Raw genomic sequence first — 19867 nt, forward strand, 5'->3', positions numbered from 1 at the left:
TGTATACAACTATTTGTGTCCCCTTTGGGGGGATTTTCTTGGCAAAATGCTAGAATGGTTTGCCATTTTCTTCTCCAGCACGTTTTACAGATGAGGAAACTGAAAACAGAGTTAAGTAACTTGCCCAGGATCACTAGATTAGTAAATGTCTGGGGTCAGATTTGAACTCAGGAAGATGAGTCTTCCTGACTGCAGGCTCAACACTTTGTCCACTGTGCCACCTAGCTGCCCCATTTCTTCTGCATCATAGATCTTCAAATTCTTGAAGACAACTATCATATCCTCCAACTATTATATCATATTTGCTTCAGCATAAACAACCCCAATTCTTTCAACAAGTTGTCATATAGTATAAACTTGAGGCCTTTCATCATCCCAATTGTTCTCTCTTAGATAATTTCCACATTATTCATGATTTTTTAAAAAAATGTAATGCCACCATTGCATCACTGATCTCTAATATTTAGCTATGATTCATCAACTAAATTCAAATCCACCTACAACACATCTTTCTATCTTCCTCATAAATTCAACAAGAGAGATTGAAAAATCCACTCTATAACATTTCTTTGGTCAACTGCTACCCAGTCACAAACTGAAATGGAGTTAGTCTGTCCTTGATAAGCCTATTCTAGTAACAAAGAATTTCCATTTTATTTTCCTTTGTGATCCTTTTATTAATAATTTCTAAAAATTTTTCCAAGGTCAAGGCCAGCAAGAATCTGCTTTCTGCTGTTTAAAACAAACAAACAAACAAAAACAAAGACTATCTTAACCATAACCAGACTTGTGTCTCCTCTCTTGTTGTGTGTGTGTGTGTGTGTGTGATTTTTTTTCCCTCCAATGATAGACAATAGTTGTTAAGAAATAAGATGTATTATATCTTGTATCTAGGATATACTGCAACATATTTAACATATGTTAAGTGACTGCTTGCCAAGTAGGGGAAGGAGGTGGAGAGAGGGAGGGGAAAAATCAGAACAGAAGCGAGTGCAAGGGATAATGTTGTAAAAAAATTACCCTGGCATGGATTCTGTCAATAAAAAGTTATTATAAAATTAAATTTAATTTAATTTTTAAAAAAACAAAAAATATGTAATAGGCATTTAATAAATATTTATTGACTGACAAACCTCTTTTAAAAAAAATAAGATGTATTATATTTTAACATATTTAACATGCACTGGACTACCTGCCATCTAGGGGAGGGGTTGGGGAGAAAGAGGGAAAAATTCGAAACAGAAAGTTTTGTGAGGGTCAATGTTGAAAAACTACCCATGCATATGTTTTGTAAATAAAAAGCTTTAATAATAATAAAAACAGATAAGCAAAACAGAACAAAAGAAATAACATGTGTGAGTCCTTTCTAAGTCAATTAACCCTGATTGCCTTGGTTTCCTCATTTGTAAAATGAACTGGAGAAGGAATTATCAAACCATTCCAGTATTTTTGCCAAGGAAACCCAAAGTAAAGTCATGAAGCATTGGACATGATTGATATAATAACAGATTCTTCTTACTTTCTCTTTACTTAGCTTTACTCAAGTCCCGTTCACCATGTTCTCTTCAGCACAAAGATCATTCTCCTTGATAGAAATAAAAAGTAGAAAATAAGAGTTGAGTAGTTCAGCCTTCTCTTTGTTGTCTATTATTACCATTTTATTCGGTGGCCTTCTCACTTTCTTGATATTTTCTTTGTCCCAACACTCCTTACAAAAAAGTCCTTTTTGTTGTCCTTTGCTTTCACTACCAACCTCAACTCATTCTGAGCTTTAGTGCTCCTGACATAATTCATACAGAATCCTGTCACTCTTTTGTATTCATCTTCATTTACCTGCCCTTTCTTCCTTCTCCTGCATGTTATTTAAAAGGCTGAGCTTGTCTATGAGTTCCTGCACATACATATAGATGCGTCTCCTTGAATCACTCACCCTTTTCTTCTTCATCACAATCATTTATGTTTTGCTCTTATGGGGATTCTACTTCCCTATTAAAATTATCTGTCCATTCTCTGAGCTTTTTGAAATCCACTCTCCCAAAATCTAGGACACAAGTCAGATTACACCTTTCTTTTCTCTCATGACCTCTAAGATCAAATGTTTACTTCTTCCCAAGCTTCCCTTTATTTCTTTTCAGCAGCCAGTTATTGGTCATAAACAAATCTAAAATAGCAGTTCCTTGTATTAGTTCTTCTTTTTTAAATAAATAAAGTCATTATTAAGTCAAGTGAAAAGTTAGCAGCTTCTCTCACTTTAGAAGAATGAGGTCTCCCCATAGGTGTTCAGGATACTTACAACTCTGATACCACTATTGTATATTATATGTTTATCCTAAGATTGTGATATGTTTCTAGAACTCATCCTCCATGCCTTTTTTTTCTGGGAGGGTTGCAGTATATTTCCAGTACAATATATTTTTTAACTTTGCTCTTTACCCAAACGCTCTCCACCATGCTTCCCCCATGCTGTGTATGTATTTCCTTACATGAGCATATATTCTTAATACATGACACTATTTAGTTCTGCTGGGTTTTTTTTTATTTAATCAATTTTTTAAATGAGGAATATACTTCTATAACAAAATCTTAGTGATAAGAATGAAGTTCAAGGTACTCCTTTGTATTGAGACCTTTATATTCACCTTATTTATCATCTACATTCTGAATTTTGCAAATTGATAGCTGAAATCTTCGTTTCACATCATTATATTTCACACCACTCTTTTATGGATTACTGGTCTCCTCCATTGATAGTCTTTTTCTTATGTCATTCGCTCTGTCATATTTGACTAGACAGACGTTTGTGACCAGTTTTCTACCTCCCCTTTCATTGTCAGTCCCTCTGCCTTCCTCACCTGAGGTAGGAGCTCCCTGGTGACAAGGATGTTATTCTTTCATCAGTCTGGGAGTTCCCTTAGGTAAAAGTTTATATTTCCCCCTTCAGATTGAAAATTTCTTAGTCTTTAGGAGCAGTTCTGGTCTTCCCCACTTAGGAGCAACATGTTGAAGTAAGTAAAGAGCTGTCCTTAAACCTCATTTCTAATACATACTGGTTGAGTAATATTAATAGGCAGCATTTATATAATGTTTTAAGGCTTTCGAAGTTCTGTAGTGAGTTAGAGAACTCACAGCTACCTTGAGTAGCAAGCGCTATTATTATTACTAGCATTTTACAGTTGAGGAAACTGAGGTAAGCAACAGTTAAGGGAAGTACCTACAGTCATAGAATAAGCATTTTAGGCTAGATTTGAATTCATGTCTCTTGACTATTATTGTTCAAGGACTCTATCCACTGCTGAGCAAAGAGTTTAACCTCTTTAACCTCACATAACTTCAAGACCATAAATGGCAGCTCAAGTTCCCATTTGCATGCCCGTTCTTCAAGAGTTCCTTTGCCAATGACATCATTAATTTAGTCCCATTTCACCTATCATTCAGAAGCCAATACAGAGTGAACATGGGGGATGATCAGAAGAGGAACTTACTGAGATCTGTTACTCACTTTCTGAAATGTATCTCTGGAAAGTGCTTAGCAATCACAGGTGAGGAAGAAGGGAGCAGGGAAGGAAGCAGAACTCCCGATGGGAGAAGCCCAGAGGTTCTCATTCAGGAACCCTTCTCTTTGACTGGGCACAGAGTCCAAAGATCTCATCCTCCACCTTCCTGCTTCTATCTCTCCTCTGAGCCTCCTTTCCCAGAGTGAAAACAAGAAGAAAACAAGTCAGAATGGAGCTGGCCCCGGGAAACAGCAAGAACCTTCCTTCATTTTCCCCCAGCTTCCCTGATCCCGACCTTAATCCCCTGCTCAGCATCCTGTCAGCTGGGCTGTTCTCAAGCTGACATTGCTGCAGGCGCCTTCTCCGAAGCTTTCCCTCAGATCTGCCTCCTCCGGGGACGTCTAAAGAGGAGCCTGAGATTTCTCTGTTACAGGCTGGTTCACTCCGTGCCCTCAAGCGAAGCCAGAGCTCCCTTGGGGGGTTGCAGAGGAGGGAGGGAGGCTGATGGGGAGGGGTTGAGAGAAAGAACAGGAGAGGAGGGTGAGTGGAGAATGAAAGCCCTGCAGAGGGAAGGTGTGAGGGTGCTGAGGAGTGGAAAATTGGGGTGGGACCCCCATCAGAGCATTTAGGTGCCCCCAAAGTCTGGGCACCTTCCGCCCCAGTCCACTTCTGGATATGTGGTATCATTGGACTGAGCCAGACAGAACAAACTGAGGCTCCAGCCTAGAGAGGAGTTGGCTCTCGTCCTGATCATGGAGATGGTAGGAAAGAGGGCTTTGTGTCCTAAAACCTTTCTTGCAATCACTACTTATGGGACTCTGAAGGAGGAGAAAAACTCCTTGGAGGAAGGGTTAGAGAGCTGAATTCTAATGTACTTGTGCCATTAAGTACTGTGTGACCTTGGACAAATTATTTCCCCATAATGGTCTCAATTTACCCTTTTTATGGGGTGTATGGAACGTTCAGGGAGAACTAGCATCTCTGATGTGTTAGCCCTTTTCCAGGCTGCTCATCTACCTTTGGCGTACACCTGTTACCCAGCTCTCACCTGTAGCTCCAAGAAGCTGTAGCATGGTTAGCAATCATGTAAAACTGTCTGGGATGACAGGCTAAACCAGGTTGAGGATAGCAAACCTCAAATCTGTCTGTGAGCTAGGGGATGTCTACCCTGAGCATGTGAAGACTCCCCGCTGTGGAAAGGAAGGATAGAACAATTTGTTCTAGTAGTCCTGAGGGTGCCTGAAACAGGAGTTTGGGTGCACTCAGTCAGGAATTGAAGATTCCAAGATCATTCACTGCAATTCAGGGCACCAGCAGTCTCTTGGCTTTTGTCCTGTTACTGGACTTTGATGACTCTGGAAGAGAGATGGAGGCTGATGGTTATGTGCATTGATGTCTCACATTAATCCAATTCACCCACAAGTCAAGACGTCACTCCATGATGTCACTGGTCCTCTTCAAAAATAAAGAATGAACAACAACTCTTATAAAGTAAATGGTCTCTAAAAGAACTTTGAAATTCTGGCATTCTATGCCCCTTGGCTCTATGAACAAGGTAGATTACAGTAGACAGATTTGGGATTCAAAGGATTTAGAAAGGGAGAATGGAAAAAACCCTGCCTGTGAAGTTAGAGAATCTGGATAGAAGTCCTTTCTCTTTTTCTTGCTACTTGTATGACTTTGAGTAAATCACAGCAGAGGGCCTTGATTTCCTCATCTGTAAAATGATAGGGTTGAACTAGTTGGCTTCTGGATTTCCTCTTTGCTTGAGATCTGTGATCCTATTATTCTCCTTCCAAGAGCTCAAAGATTTTGTGGAGATCTGCTGGAGATCTCTTTATAAATAAGGAAACTCAGGCCCAGAGAGCTTTTAAAAAAAAGTTTATAAGCAGTCAAGATGGTATTTACACTTGGGACCTCTAACTCCAAATCCAACACCTTTGGCATTACCTTATATTGTATGGCACTTCAATTAGATATATGTGTGTATGTTTGAAAGACTGCCCATATTAACCAATTAATTGATAAAACTCCATTGAACATCAGTGTCTTGCCTTAGTAATATATGGGTTCCTATATAAGTATAATAATAATATGTAATAAATCCCCATAAGAAGTATAATATAATATATATATATGTATATAATATAATAAGTTCTCATAGGAAGTATAATATAAGTCACATTGCCAGGCCACAAACAGTAACTTAAATCTTTGTGTGTGTGCGGTATCATGATATGTGAATATATTCTTATATCCATATAGACATTGGTATAGATTAGTTGGTTGGCTATTGACCTTCATTCTCAAAGAGGATCAAAATGATATCGCTGTTAGAATCAAGGTACAGTATATCCAACTGTGGCTGATCAGACCACGATGAGATCTGAAGGCTTCTTCTTACTGTATCACATGCCTAACTTCTAAAAAATCTCACCTAGAGGAAGAAAAGACATTTGGGGATTGAAATAAGATCCTAAAAAATTTCCAGCATTAATTCTGGGCTGCATTTTCTAAATCTGTTTCCTTCCCTGTGGGACAATGGAAGGGAGGGGTAAAAGAGGAGTATCCTGGAGTGAAGGTGGAGAGATGGGTAGTAAGGGACTAGGAAATAAGACCACCCGCAGCCAGTCCATGCTCTAATCTTTGACCCTATCAGACTCATTATAGCAGAATTTGGAGTCAGAGGGGCTAATTCTGGCTGTCACTTAGTAGTTTTGTAAACCTGGGAAAGTTATTTCTCTTCTCTGGGTCTCAGTTTCTTCTTCTGTAAAATAAAGGGGTGAGGTTAGAGGATCTCTTACATTCTGACTCTCAGTCTGTGATTCTTTTTCTCCCCAATATGGTATCTGTTCTCTAATCTTTTTATTACTATCTTATTACTCACTACTTCCCAACCTCTGAAGGCTCATTTGTTTCTCTTCTTGGTTGTCCTACCCCTTTCCTGGACCTCAGGTCAAGTTCTAAAGCTCCTTCCAAACCCACTGAAAATTCAGAAGGTCTTATTTCATTGACTTAAGCTAATTTCCAATATACTATTACTCCTGATTCTTTTTGATTCTCTACTGACTTTGCACTATGTTTTTATGTCAGAGGATTATAACTTCAACCTGGGAAGGCCTTTAAAGCCCTCTCATACTACAAATAAATGAAGAACTTGAGAACTGGAGAAGTGACTGACCTGAGATGATACAATCAATAAAAAGCAGAGGCAGAGACAGGCATAGAAGTTCAGCCCTCTGCCTCTAACTCCAGTGCTCCTTCTACCTTGCTAGGCTGTCTCTTGCCCTTGCCATTGCTTCATAAGTTTTTTTTTTTTTTAAATCACATCCATATGTCTATGAATGTGTGTAGTGTCTTTCTCATCAGACTGGAAATCCCCCAAGGGAGACTACAACTCCCTTCATTAGATAAGAAACTCTTCCTCTAAATTTTTAGTACAGTGGACAATGCACTGGAATAAGTATCACAAGACCTGAACCAGAGCTCCACTTCTGCCACTTACTAGCTGAGAGTTAATTTCTCTCCAAAAAGGGAATAATAATGAGGGAGAGATGGAGGAAAGAAAGGAAGAAGAAAACTGATATTTATGTAGTGCTTTACTAAAGATCAAATAATTGTTTGCACAGTGAACATGAATTATCTTAGTTGAACCTCACAACTATCCTTCAAAGGAGATGCCAAAAACATTGTTTTCTCCATTTTACAGATGAGAAAGCTGAGGCTCAGAGAAATGAAGTAGCTGACTCCATGCTCTACTTTCCTCACTGGGCAGCTGTGAGAATCAAAGAGTATGTCTGTAAAAATGTTTTGTAAAGGGCCACACTAAAGGTGGTATTGTTAGTGTTCTGTCTAGGGTTCTGCCCACATTTGGCCCAGTTTCCTGAAAGACCGACTAGGTAAGATATAGCCAGTATTGAAAATGGGAAGTAAGGGTAGCCTGGCCTTGAGGGTTGGGAGGGGAATTTGCAAAGTTATGTCTACTTTCAAAACAAAACAAAACTAAACTCACTTGTTCCTTTCCTTTAGTATAAGGAATGTGGTGGTATAGTGGGAAAATGTGCTGAACTGAGTCAAGAGAGAACTGGATTTAAATATTCCTCCTAACACTAACTGGAGATAGAAAGGAAAGTGACTCTGGGAAGGCAAAATTACTTATATGTGTCTCAGTTTTCTCATCTGGAAAATGGGGATAATAATACCTGTAATGCTTCCTTCAAAGAGCTGTTCTGAGACACCATTAGGACAGTGTACCAGAAAGTACTCTATAAATCTTAACTATTGCTATTGTCATCATCTATCTATGTCTCCAAAAGGATTCCTATTTTTCCATGCTCCTAGACAAATGAGGAAGCTTTTCTGAGATTTTCTGTCTCTTTCTTCCACACACATACCTCTACTTCCCTCCATCCCACGAACTTTCCCAGGTTAGAGCCTTCTCCCTAGGAAGGGGAGTAGAGATAGGCTTAAAGTCTTTTCCCCTTTCACTCCCTCCCTATGGGCAGGTGCAGCCCACCCAGGAAGCCCATCTTTTGCCTTGTTCCAATTGCCTTTGCTCAAGGAATCACAGCCCCCCAAGTTCTCAGAGCTCCCCAAAGTCTGCCTGGAGGACTGGAGTGACTGGTTGAGGGTTCCTATCCCACCCCCAATCCTGCCAAAGAACAGCATAAGGAAAGGAGTAGTGACAATTCCCTTTTGAGGATAAGGCCTTCTAAAGTGAAGGAAACCCTGGGGGGGAGCAGAGGGGATACAACACTGGGGATACCGAGCTCGAAAAATCCCCCCCACTCCATCCCACCCTATGGGTGTGAGCCAAGACATAGGACCCCCACCCCAGCCACTGTCCGGAAGAAAATAAACGATTTCCTGCGCCCAACTCCGAAACAAAGTCTGTGAGTGAGCTGTGACACATGTTACATAAATAGAAGCCGCAGAGGGGAAAAGCCTGTTTTCTCTTTCATTATTTATCACTATCTAACCATCTCCAGCTGGGTGAGTAAACAGCCTCATTGGCCCGTAATGAGAACAGGCTGGGGCGATGCTGCCGCCGCTGCCACTGCCGCCGCAGCCGGGAGAAAAGAGGGAGGGAGGGAGGGAGAGAGGGAGAAAGAGAATGGGGGGGCGTGGGAGCGGGACGGAGGAGGGGCTTAGGAGCGTGTGGAGGGTCTGCGTGGAGGCCGGTGAGACTGCAGAAGGCAATAGGGCAATTTGCGGAGTGGCTTGGGAGAGGGGTGGGGAAGGAACGACCGGGGTGGCCCCTGGGCCCAGTATTAAGCCTTGGGCCCTGAGGGTTTGTGGGTGACATGGTGGGTTGTGCGGTGGAAAAGTTGGGGAGAGAGGGGGAGGAGGCGTTTACAGATGAGATTTTAGAGAAACTGTCTCTTTTATATGTGCAAGTGTCAGAGCACTAGTATGTGAATCTGGAAGGGCATGTGAGCCAGCAGTTGGAGCATGGCTGTGTATAGGAATATATTCGTGAAAACCCATGAGTCAGTGACGATATTAATGTAAACCGAAAGCAAGCGACACCGAAGCCTAAGGCTAAGTAATGGTAACCACCAATCTTGGCACTGGGGAGAGATGAGAAGGCATTTTCCTTTCCATGGAAAGTAGGGGACTATGGATGGGAATGCTGTATACATAGTTAGAGGGGGACCGCTTTGTGGGTCAATTTTGCACAACTATTTTTTTCATTGCTAAGGAGGGCTTCTGGGAAGAGGAAAATTTAAAATATCGAAGAGAAAATGTGTTAATATGGTGATGTGTACATGTAAACACAGGAGTGTGTACTTAAGCGCTCATTTGTCCAACTAACATTAAGCCCCATGGTTCACACAGAATACAGAGATGTTGTGCTATACTGAAAGGAATGCTGCCTTGGGCATCTGAAGATCCAGCCTATAACTTAACATCTCTGAGACTCAGTTTCTTTGTGTCTAAAATTAGAGTCGGGGGAGAGCTGAACCAGATGATGTCCAATTCTAAATGTATAATCCTGTGATAGAAACTTTAGACACAAAGTTTACATAAGATATACTTGCTCTCTGGAGTGATACATAGAGATTTAGAGGGGATATTAAAATAGAAATAGTTTTGACTTTTCCTCTCATTATGCAAATATAAAAATTGAGGTCCGAATTGTGACCACTTTATCTCTCCACTATACCAGTATGTCTGCCATGGAGTTTGAAGACTACCAGGAGATGAGAAATGTGCCCAAATAATGAAAATACAAGAAAGATTTGTGGTTTGTCTCAGCCTAAGGAATTGCTAGCATACTATTTCTCTTCCACAGCCCAGGTAACAACCTATTTCTAACTTAGTGCTCAGAGATATCTAAGACACACAGGGCTTAGAATCATTTGCCAGGGTCAGAAAATGCAAATTTGAACTTGAGTCTTCCTAACTACAAACCCAGCCCTATCCACTATAACATGTTTCCTTATGTAAATAAACTATATTACACAATAATACATTAAAGTATCAAACAAAGTTTGATGGGACGGGGGAAGGAGGGAATGGGCATTTGTATTCAAGCATGATTGTGTGTGTATAAGAGACAGACAGAGATGGGGGGGGTGGAAGGGAAGGGAAGAAAGACAGACAGCAGAGAAACAAAAAAAGAGAGACAAATAGGGAGGAGGAAAGGAAAGGAGGAAGGAAGGGAAGAAGGGAAGAGAGAGAAGGGGAAAGAGAAAGGAAGGCAGAGGGATGGGGAGGGAGGAAGAGGGAGAGAGAAAGAATTCAGAGAGAGAGAGAGAGAGAGAGAGAGAGAGAGAGAGAGAGAGAGAGAGAGAGAGAGAGAGAGAGAGAGAGAGAGAGAGAGAGAGAGAGAGAGAATGACCCCAATGGGGATAATATTAGGAGAGAGAAGCAACAGATTCTAGAGGCCCAGTGTTTTCTGTCCCACTTCAAAGGTACCTGACTTCTTTGTTCTATGTCTCTGGGACAAGTCCCCAGAGGCCCTTGGCTGGGGACTTCAGAGAAAATATAGTCCTGTAGTTGGCTGCTTAAACACCCCACATCCCACTGTCATCACAATATCAAAGATGGGGATAAGAATAGGAATTAGAGCAGTGATTTCATGTGTACCCATGAACACGGATTCCTGTCGAAGAAACTCACCTCATATACAGCTCTATACCCTTTCAATTTAGTAAGTTACTTATGATTCTGAATAGTTAACTGACTTATCCAAGACCACACAGACATTGTTGTTCTTTTGTCCTTCATTTTCAGAGGAATGGTGACATCATAGGATGATGTCTTGATTCATGGGTGAATTGGATTAAAGTGAAGCAGAAATTATCATAATTTCTTTGCATAAAATCATCAGCTCCACTCTCTCTTCTAGAGTCAATGAAGTCCAATAGCAGGACAAAAATCAAGATGAATATGATGGCCTGGGAAACAGTGTCTGACCAAGATCTAAGCACTCCCCAGCACTTGCTTCATGGTCATTCTCATTTTCCCATTTTATATGGAAAAGTCTTCACATACTTGGGGTAGACATCCCCCTAATTTATAGTGGGTTTGAGGCCCATTACTACCTTCAACCTGGTTTAGCCTGTCTGCCCAGATGGTTTTACTGGGGTGTGGCCCCTGCATGTGCTAAAACTTCTTGGAGCCACAGGTGAGAGTTGGGTGAAAGGTAAACAAAAGATAAGCAACAGTGCAAAGGGCCTATATATGTCAGAAGAGGAATTTGAATCCAGATCTTCCTGGCACCCAGCCCAGTTCTCTGTTCATTATAATATGTTGCCTCCAGGATGGTTTCAGAAAGGCCTTGAGAGACTTATGTAAACTGACTGATGCTAAGTGAAGTGAGTAGAATCAAGAGAACTGTCCACAGCAACAAGATTATTCAAAGATCAACTCTGATAGAGGTGCTCTTTTCAACAATGAGATGATTCAGGCCAATTTAATAGACGGGATGGAGAGAGCCATCTGAATCAGGTAAGAGGACTATGGGGATTGATTGTAGATCACAACATAGTATTTTCACCTTTTTTTGGCTATTGTTTGCTTACTTTTTATTCTGTTTCTCTTTTTTTCCTGTTTGATCTGATTTTTCTTGGGCTGCACAGTAAATGTGGAAATATGTATAGAAGAATTGCACATATTTAATATATATTAGATTATATATGCCTTCTAGGGGAGGGGGTGGGAGGAAAGGAGGGAGAAAAATTTATTAAATAGGTTTTATTGGGGTGAATGTTTAAAACTATCTTTGTATATATTTTGAAAATAAAAGGCTATTATTAAAAAAAAATAACATGCTGCCTCATTGATATCAGCACTATGCACCAAAAATTAATATCCAAAGTTCCAAAGGTTTCTAATTCTTAGCCATCATAAAATGAACAGGTCCAAATAATTTTTGTACATATAAGTCCTTTTCCTTGTAATTCTTTGGGATACAGATCGAGGAGTGATTTCACTGAATCAGAGGGTAGGCCCAGTTTTATAGTCCCTTAGATATAGTTCTAAGTTGTTCTCCAGAATGGTTGGATCAGTTCAAAACTCTATTAATAGTGCATTAGTGTTCCAGTTTTTCCACATCATCTCCAATATTTGTCATTTTCCTTTTCTTTAATATTAGTCAATCTGATAGGAGTGAATTGGTACCTCGGTTATTTTAATTTGCATTTCTCTAGTCAATAGATGGTTAGAGCATTTTTTCATAAAACTATAGATAGTTTTGAACTCTTCTTCTGAAAACTGCCTATTCATATCCTTTGACCATTTCCAATTGGGGAATGACTCATATTCTTATAAATTTGAGAAGTGAGGTCTTTATCAGAGGAATTAGTGTAAAAAAAAAGTTTTCTCTGTTTCCTGCTTTTCTTCTAATCTTAGCTGCATTGGTTTTGTTTTCACTCTCACTTCTTAACCCCTTACAATTCAGTTCTGACTCTCATCATTCTACCTAAATTGTTTTCTCCAAAGTTTCTAATAATTGCTTAATTACCAAATCCAATCCCTTTTTCTCATTCTTGATTCTTCTTGATTTGATACAGTTGATTACTCTTCTCCTAGATCTCTCTTCTTTTTAGATTTTTGAGATACCACTGTCTTCTAGTTTTCTTCTTACCTATCAGATTATTTCTTCTCATGCTCCTTTGCAGGATTCTCATCTCATTCCCTGTAATTGGTGGACCCTTTTATCTTTTTCCTTTATGCTATTTAGCTTGATTTCCTCAAATTTCAATGATTTAATTATCATCTTAATGGTAATTAATGGTGATTCCCAAATCTACCTATCCTGTTTTAACCTTTCTGCAGACTTACAGTCTAACAACTCCAACTTCTATATGGCAGACAACTTGAATTGGATGTCCAGGAGACAAAACTCTTGCCTCTCTTAAATTCCCTATTATTGTTGAGAATACCGTCATCTTTCAGATTGGCAACCTAAGTGTCAGTCTCAACTTCTCAATTTTTTATTAGTATTTTATTTTTCCAAATACATGCAAAGATTGTTTTCATTATTTACTTTTGCAAAACCTTGTAAAACAATTTTTCTCCCTCCCTCCCTCCCTCCCTCCTTCCCTCTTCACCTAGAGGGAAACAAGTTAATATAGGTTAAGCACATACAATTCTTCTAAATATGTTTCCATATTCATCATGCTGCATAAGAAAAAACAGATCAAAAGAGGGGAGAAAACACAGGAAAGAAAAAAAAACAAGCAAACAAGCAAGAGCAACAAAGGTAAAAATACCATGCGTTAATGCACTTTCCATCTCCATAGTTCTCTCTCTGGATTTTGATGGCTCTTTCCATCCCAAGACTACTGGAAATGCCCTGAATCATCCCATTATTGAAATGAACCAATTGATCATCACATAATCTTGCTGATATTGTGTATGGTGTTCTTTTGGTTTTGCTCACTTGACTCAGCATCAATTCATGTAAGTCTTTCCAGGCTTTTCTGAAATCAGTCTGCTCATCATTTTGTATAAAACAATTATATTCCTTTACATTCATGTATCATAACTTATTCAGCCATTCCCCAATTGATGGACATCCTCTCAATTTCTAGTTCTTTGCCACTACAAAAAGGACTTCTGAAAACATTTTTGCACATGTGCAAACATTTCTGCAATGGGTCTATTTGTCTGGTTTTCTTGCTCCAATCCATCTATCCTCCAGTCAGCCACCCAAGTGAATCTTCTAAAGTAGAGGTCTGACTATCAAAATCTCTTCCCATCCCTCCAAATTTCAGTGTCTTCCTATTACCTCTAGGATCAAATACAAACTCTTCCCTCATCCTATCCAAGGGGTACAGCTTCATGGCCCAATATCATACAGCTCCTTTGTGGATATTTTTCCAATCAGCCAAAGTTGGAGGTCTGACAATAAGAATTACCTGTTGATCATTGTATGCCCTATTTGTCTGCATGTCTTGACTTTAAGATTAGAAAATAACACAGCATAAATTGAATGGATGCCCATCGATTGGAGAATGGCTGAGTAAATTGTGGTATATGAATGTTATGGAATTTTATTGTTCGGTAAGAAAAGACTAGCAGGATGAATACAGAGAGGACTGGAGAGACTTATATGAATTGATGCTAAGTGAAATGAGCAGAACCAGGAGATCATTATACATTTCACAACAATACTATATGAGGATCAATTCTGATGGACGTGTCTCTCTTCAACAATGAGAGGATCCAAATCAGTACTAATTGATCAGTAATGAACAGAACCAGCTCCACCCATCGAAAGAACACTGGGAAATGCGTGTGGACCACAACATAGCATTTACACTCTTTCTGTTATTGTTTGCTTGCATTTTTGTTTTTCTTCCCAGGTTATTTTTACTTTCTTTCTAAATCTGATTTTTCTTGTGCAGCAAGATACTATGTAGATATGCATACATATATTGTATTTAGTATATAATTTAACATATTTAACATGTATGGGACTACCTGCCATCTAGGGAGGGAGTGGAGAAAAAGAGGAGAAAATTTGGAACAGAAGTTTTTGATGGGTCAATGTTGAAAAATTACCCATGCATATGTTTTGTTAATAAAAAGCTCTAATAAAAAAAGATAGAAAATAACCCAGCATAGGGAACCTGTGTGATTGTGCCTCTGTATGACTAACCAAAGAATCAAACATGATTATTATGTCCTTAGGAAAGACCCTGCCTGTTTTCTTGAATCTCTCCTCACTCCCCTAATATGCTTCCATTCATTCTAATTCAAAAAGATTATTCCAATATCCTCATTCTTATAGGATTTTAAGTTTAGAGAGGACCTTAGTATATCATTTTATTCTATCCCCTCACTTTATGATGAAGAAAACAAGGTCCTGATAAATGGTCAACGGATATGAATAGACAATTTTCAGATGAAGAAATTAAAGCTATTTGTAATATTTTATTTTAAATTTTTTTATTTTAAATTTTTAAAATTGCCCTAAATTTTTTATTTTAAAAATGCCCTAAATCACTATTGATTAGAGAAATGCAAATTAGACAACTTTAAGGTACCACTTTACATGATAATGATAGATGTTGGAGGAGATGTGGGAAAACTGGAACACTAATGCATTGTGGTGGAGTTGTGAATAGATCTTACCATTCTATAGAGCAATGTGGAACTATGCCCAAAGGGCTATCAACTTTTGCATACCTCTTGATCTAGCAGTGTCTCTATTGGGTCTATTGGGACCAAAGAGATCATAAAAAGGGGGAAAGGATCCACATGTACAAAAATATTAGTAGCAGTCCTTTTATAGTGGCAAAAAACTGGAAATTGACTGTATGCCCATCACTTGGGGAATGGCTAAATAAATTATAGTATATAGAGGTAATGGAACATTATTGTTTTATAAGAAATGATGAGCAAGAGAAAGACTTACATGAACTGAGGCTGAGTGAAGTTAGCAAAACCAAGAGAACACTGTACACAATAACAATAAGATTATGTGAGGATCAACTGTCTTTCCTGTATATCACTTCAAACCCTGGGTTGAACCTTATGTGCTTAGAATTCTACTAAATATTTTCTCTGCCCAAAAGGGGGCTCACCATTTGCCTGTTCTCCTAGACTTCCATTATTTTCTCCATTATTCAAAGTTTTGCTTTCCTTATAATAATCCTTTTCCTTTATATTGTTCAGTCATCATGTAAACAGTTCTTCTGGCTCTGCTTTCATCACTTTTCATCAGTTCATGCAAATCTTCCCATGTCTCTCTGAACTGCTCATGTCCATCATTTCTTTTTATACAAAGGTATTCCATTATAGTAATATATCTGAATTTCTTTTTTCCAGTCCTTTTTGTTAAACTGAATATAGTTTTATTTAAAGGAGGGAAAACAAATAGAAATACTCCATCAAGCAACTATTGGTACCAAAGATGTATATAAATCTTGTAAATAACCAGAATAACTTACAATCTTGGGCTGGGAGGGCTAGAATTGGGGCAAGTTCTGAGCTGCATGGTGTCTCTAAGACTGGGAATGGTGATGTGACCATTCTTTTTGAATTCCTGCTGATGTTTATAAGTGTAGCATATAGTCCACTAGCATCTCTAGTGAAGTTTTCTATTAATAGTCAAACTGATGATAAATCAAGATGATTATCGTCCCCCAGGAAGTTTTTGTGAATGATCCAAAAATGCCTTCTACTAAAAACTTAGAAGTAAGGAGATTCTTTTCTCCTGGGAACTGCCACCTCAAGACCATCTCTGCTTGACTATTGTGAGCAGAATCAGGAGAACAGTTTATACAATAATAGCATTATAAATAAAAACAACTCAGAGAGACTTAAGTACTCTGGTCAAGGCAATGAGCAACCACAACTAGAAGGGATCAATGATGAGGCACTTTTCCCATCTCCTGAGAGGTGAGGGACTCAACCTTTTGGGTCCATAACACTTTGCAAGATTTGGGTTCCCTGGCTTTGCAACTATCATTTAAGGGACTTGATCTTTCCCAAAACTAAACGTATGTATTTAAGTTCAGCAAGGGAAAGTGTTTCCTTTTCTGGTCTTTAGCCATTCTTAGATTTTCATCTGGTTATTCAGAGGAAAGAGGTGACTTGTACTGTGATCTGGGAAAAACTAGCTTGTCTTTGGTGTTCATGGGACAGATGGGAACTTAAGACATGAAACTGAGGTTTAGAGATGCAGAGAGATGCACAGGAAGGGAATGTGTTTAAGTTCACTCTGGGAGCTCATAGACAGTTGCCTCTAAAACTGTTTCTTACATTTAGTTCCAGAGGCTTCTATTGTAAATAAGGGATATAAAAGGGAAAAAGAAGAGACAAAAGAGGAAAAGATGGGATCTTCAAAGGAGGAAGTAACTGGATCTAGAGCAAGACCTTCATCTCCTTCCTTAACCTACCCCTTCTTTTCTTTTTTTTTTTTTAAAAATACTATCTCCTCCTAACTTTCTCTCATCCATGAATCAGAAAGTCATTACTGAGCAACTACTATGTACACAGCACTGTGATACATAGAGTGAGAGATACAAATGATAATAGATGACATTTAAGTATAAGGAGGTGATTAAGTACACTGGGCCTGGAGTCAGGAAAATCTGAGTTCAAATTCAACTTCAGACACTTGCTAGTTATGTGACCCTGCAAAAGTCACTTAACCATGTTCATCTCAGTTCTTCATCTATAAAATGAGTTGAAGAAAGAAACGGCAAACCACCCCACGATCCTTGCCAAGAAAACCTAAAATGGGATCCCGAAGAGTTGGACACAACTAAACAACTAAAAACAAATTCTTTGCCCACACTTTAATTCAATTCTACCCAATTCTGCAAGCTTCAGCGGGCACTAAACTGTGTGTAGACAGCATATAGGACATTTTAACATGACTTACCCTTGCCTTCATGCAGTTTATAGTTTAGCCCGGGGAAATGACCCTTACACAGAAACCCAGGTGCTCTTAAGAGATGTGTAAAAAGAGAGTCCTGTACAGTGGAAGAGTAGGGGAAGAAGACCTATACTTGTGAAAAGACACCACAGAACATAAGATGTTTGGTAAGGATCACATGATGGGTGCTGTCAATAAATAATCTGGGAGCTCAATGAAGGAAAAGTTCATTCTAGGCTGGGAGTGCTCTGGGAATTTAAGTGGGCCCTGAAGCCAGACAGAGGAGCTTTTATCCTTTCCTGAAGCTTCCAGCTTGTCCTTGGGTCCCAGCCCCCTTTTTCTTCCGGTCCCTGTATCTCTCCCGCTCCATTCTGGATCTTCAGTTAACAGCTGCCTCTGGGTGAAAATCTGAGATGTGGGCAATAGAGGGAAGAAAGAAGGGAGAAAGGGAAAAGATTTTGATCTCTCAAACTCAGTCCCATGCGGTATTCTTTCCCCTGCTTTCCCAACCCCCACCTTCGGGAATCCGGCTCGGAACTTGATTTGACCCAAAGACGCAGCCGGGTTCTAATTGATGGAAAATTGCTCGCTTCTTGTCAGGTTGTTGTTCATTTCCTGGTCCTTAATGACCTATTTTCCACCAATCAGTCTGTACTCACGAGCCCGCCCGGCCACCGCACGGTCCCCTAGGCTGCACAGTCCCTTAGGGCGGGGTTGGGGCGAGGATTTGGTGAAAACACTTTAGAGGACAGGTAGGTCACTCCTCGCAACTGTGCCTGGGATTTAGGGTGGGGGGAATGTTGGGGAGGAAGGTGGAAACTAGGAATTAGAAAAAAGACCAAATCGCTACATGGAGTCATGGCCGGCCCCCAGACTGGGTGTCCTCACCTTGCCCTTCTCTTTTTCCAGACCATCTCTCCTTTACGAGTGCGGCCTCTACTCAGGCCATTACGGTAATCTGATAAAACAACTCGACAGTAAGACTTTCCCCCTTGCTTTAAAAGGGGGTGGGGGGAAGCTTTGCGTTTTTGACGGCTCCTGGGGACAGTTCATTAAGGTATCAACTCTTTAATGAAACATTTCTTTGTTAAAATATTCACTGATCTGCAGGGAACAGTTCCTGTGGGTGGGGGAGACTGCGAGGGAGGGGAAAGCCTGAGCCCCTTCCTCATCCAGGACCCTAATTTACACCGAGCACAGATTCCCCTGGTCTGTCTCTTACGGAGACTTAACATGTCCATTTTTGTATTTGGATCTCTAGCACCCTTGCACACAGTAGGACATTAATAAATGTTTCTTGAATTGGATGGAAGGGAAGAAGCAGAGCCAAATGGAGAGGGGGATGGGGAGTGGGAAACAGATTGGCCATTTGGCTCAGCCCTCTAACTCACAGAGGGCCTCAAATTGAGCAAGGATGGGACAAGAACTATTAGATAAGCATAGTATCACTTGTACTTGATATCAACTATGACACTGCACAAAAGGTAGATTTCCTGACATAATTAATTCATTTCTTAAAAAAAAAAAAAAGCTAAGAATTCAAATTATTTCATTTATTGGCTTCTCTGTTTTAATTTTATGTATCTTAGAGAAATGATGAGGTCTAGAGTAAAGAATGTATGTAAGTTCCTTGAGGGCAAAGACTTGTATTTTAAGACTTCGGGGAAGGGGTTGTGGAGCATAGTGCCTGGCTTTCTGGAGAATTTAACAAAGACTTGTCAAAATGAACTGATTTGACCTAGTCTCAGAAACACTGAGCCAACCCTACTTCCAACTCTTAATACCTATGTGACCTTAGACAAGTTACTTAACCTAAACAGGAGAATGCAGTTTTATAGCTGGAAGGGACCTTAGAGTTCTTGGAATCTAATATTCTGATTTTACAGAAAAGCAAACTGAAGCACATTGCAATTCAGAGACTTTCCCGATTTCAAACAGTTAGTGTCTGAGGTCTTTCTAACTCCAAATCCAGTGTCCTATTTACTACTCCATGTTGTCTCTCAAGATGATGCTTACTCTACCTATATCTCATAGGGTTGTTGTAAAGAAAGCTTTATATAAATATTATTTTCTATTTTAAAAAATATTATTATTACTAAGGCTTCAAACATTGGAGTTGCCCTTGCTTCTTTGGTCCACTGCTTATACCTGGTAAAATCCCAGAATCGGACTCTTGGGAATAGAAAGAAGAGGGCATAAGTGAAAGTGGAAGAGGGGTCTTGGGTTAGGGAGGTGAAGAAAGAGGCATTGAAAGAAAAAGGGAAGAGTGGAAGCCTAGTACCTGGAAAGAGCTCCGGCTAATAATAGCCCTAGAAGGCATAAGTAGGAAGAAGAGAAGTATTTACATGGAAGGAAGGAAAAGCTAAGGGTTTAAGAAGAAATCAATGTTTTGATTACACCATGGGAGCTTGGGCAGGAGGAGAGGGGGAGGAATATCGGGGAAAGAGGGAAAGGAGAGTGAAGGGTTAAGGGGTGAGTCTTCAAGCTCTCTCCAGAAGGCTTCAGGATGAGCAATGGTTCTTCTCTACACACT

General features: G+C 39.7%; 1 long non-coding RNA gene across 2 annotated transcripts in view; it reads right to left on the bottom strand.

Annotated features, from left to right (window-relative positions):
- The window catches only part of LOC127561723 (uncharacterized), a 35051-nt gene that overhangs the window by 9117 nt on the left and 6067 nt on the right, over positions 1-19867 (bottom strand). For both annotated transcript variants that reach the window (XR_007953519.1, XR_007953518.1), the window contains 4 exons: positions 4543-4849; positions 3790-3995; positions 3500-3686; positions 1520-1585 (listed from right to left, as the gene is read on the bottom strand). This is a non-coding gene — a long non-coding RNA (uncharacterized LOC127561723). The remainder of the gene's footprint in view (positions 1-1519; positions 1586-3499; positions 3687-3789; positions 3996-4542; positions 4850-19867) is intronic.

The sequence above is a fragment of the Antechinus flavipes genome, chromosome 4 (genome assembly GCF_016432865.1).
Source record: "Antechinus flavipes isolate AdamAnt ecotype Samford, QLD, Australia chromosome 4, AdamAnt_v2, whole genome shotgun sequence".
Lineage (NCBI taxonomy): Eukaryota > Metazoa > Chordata > Mammalia > Dasyuromorphia > Dasyuridae > Antechinus > Antechinus flavipes.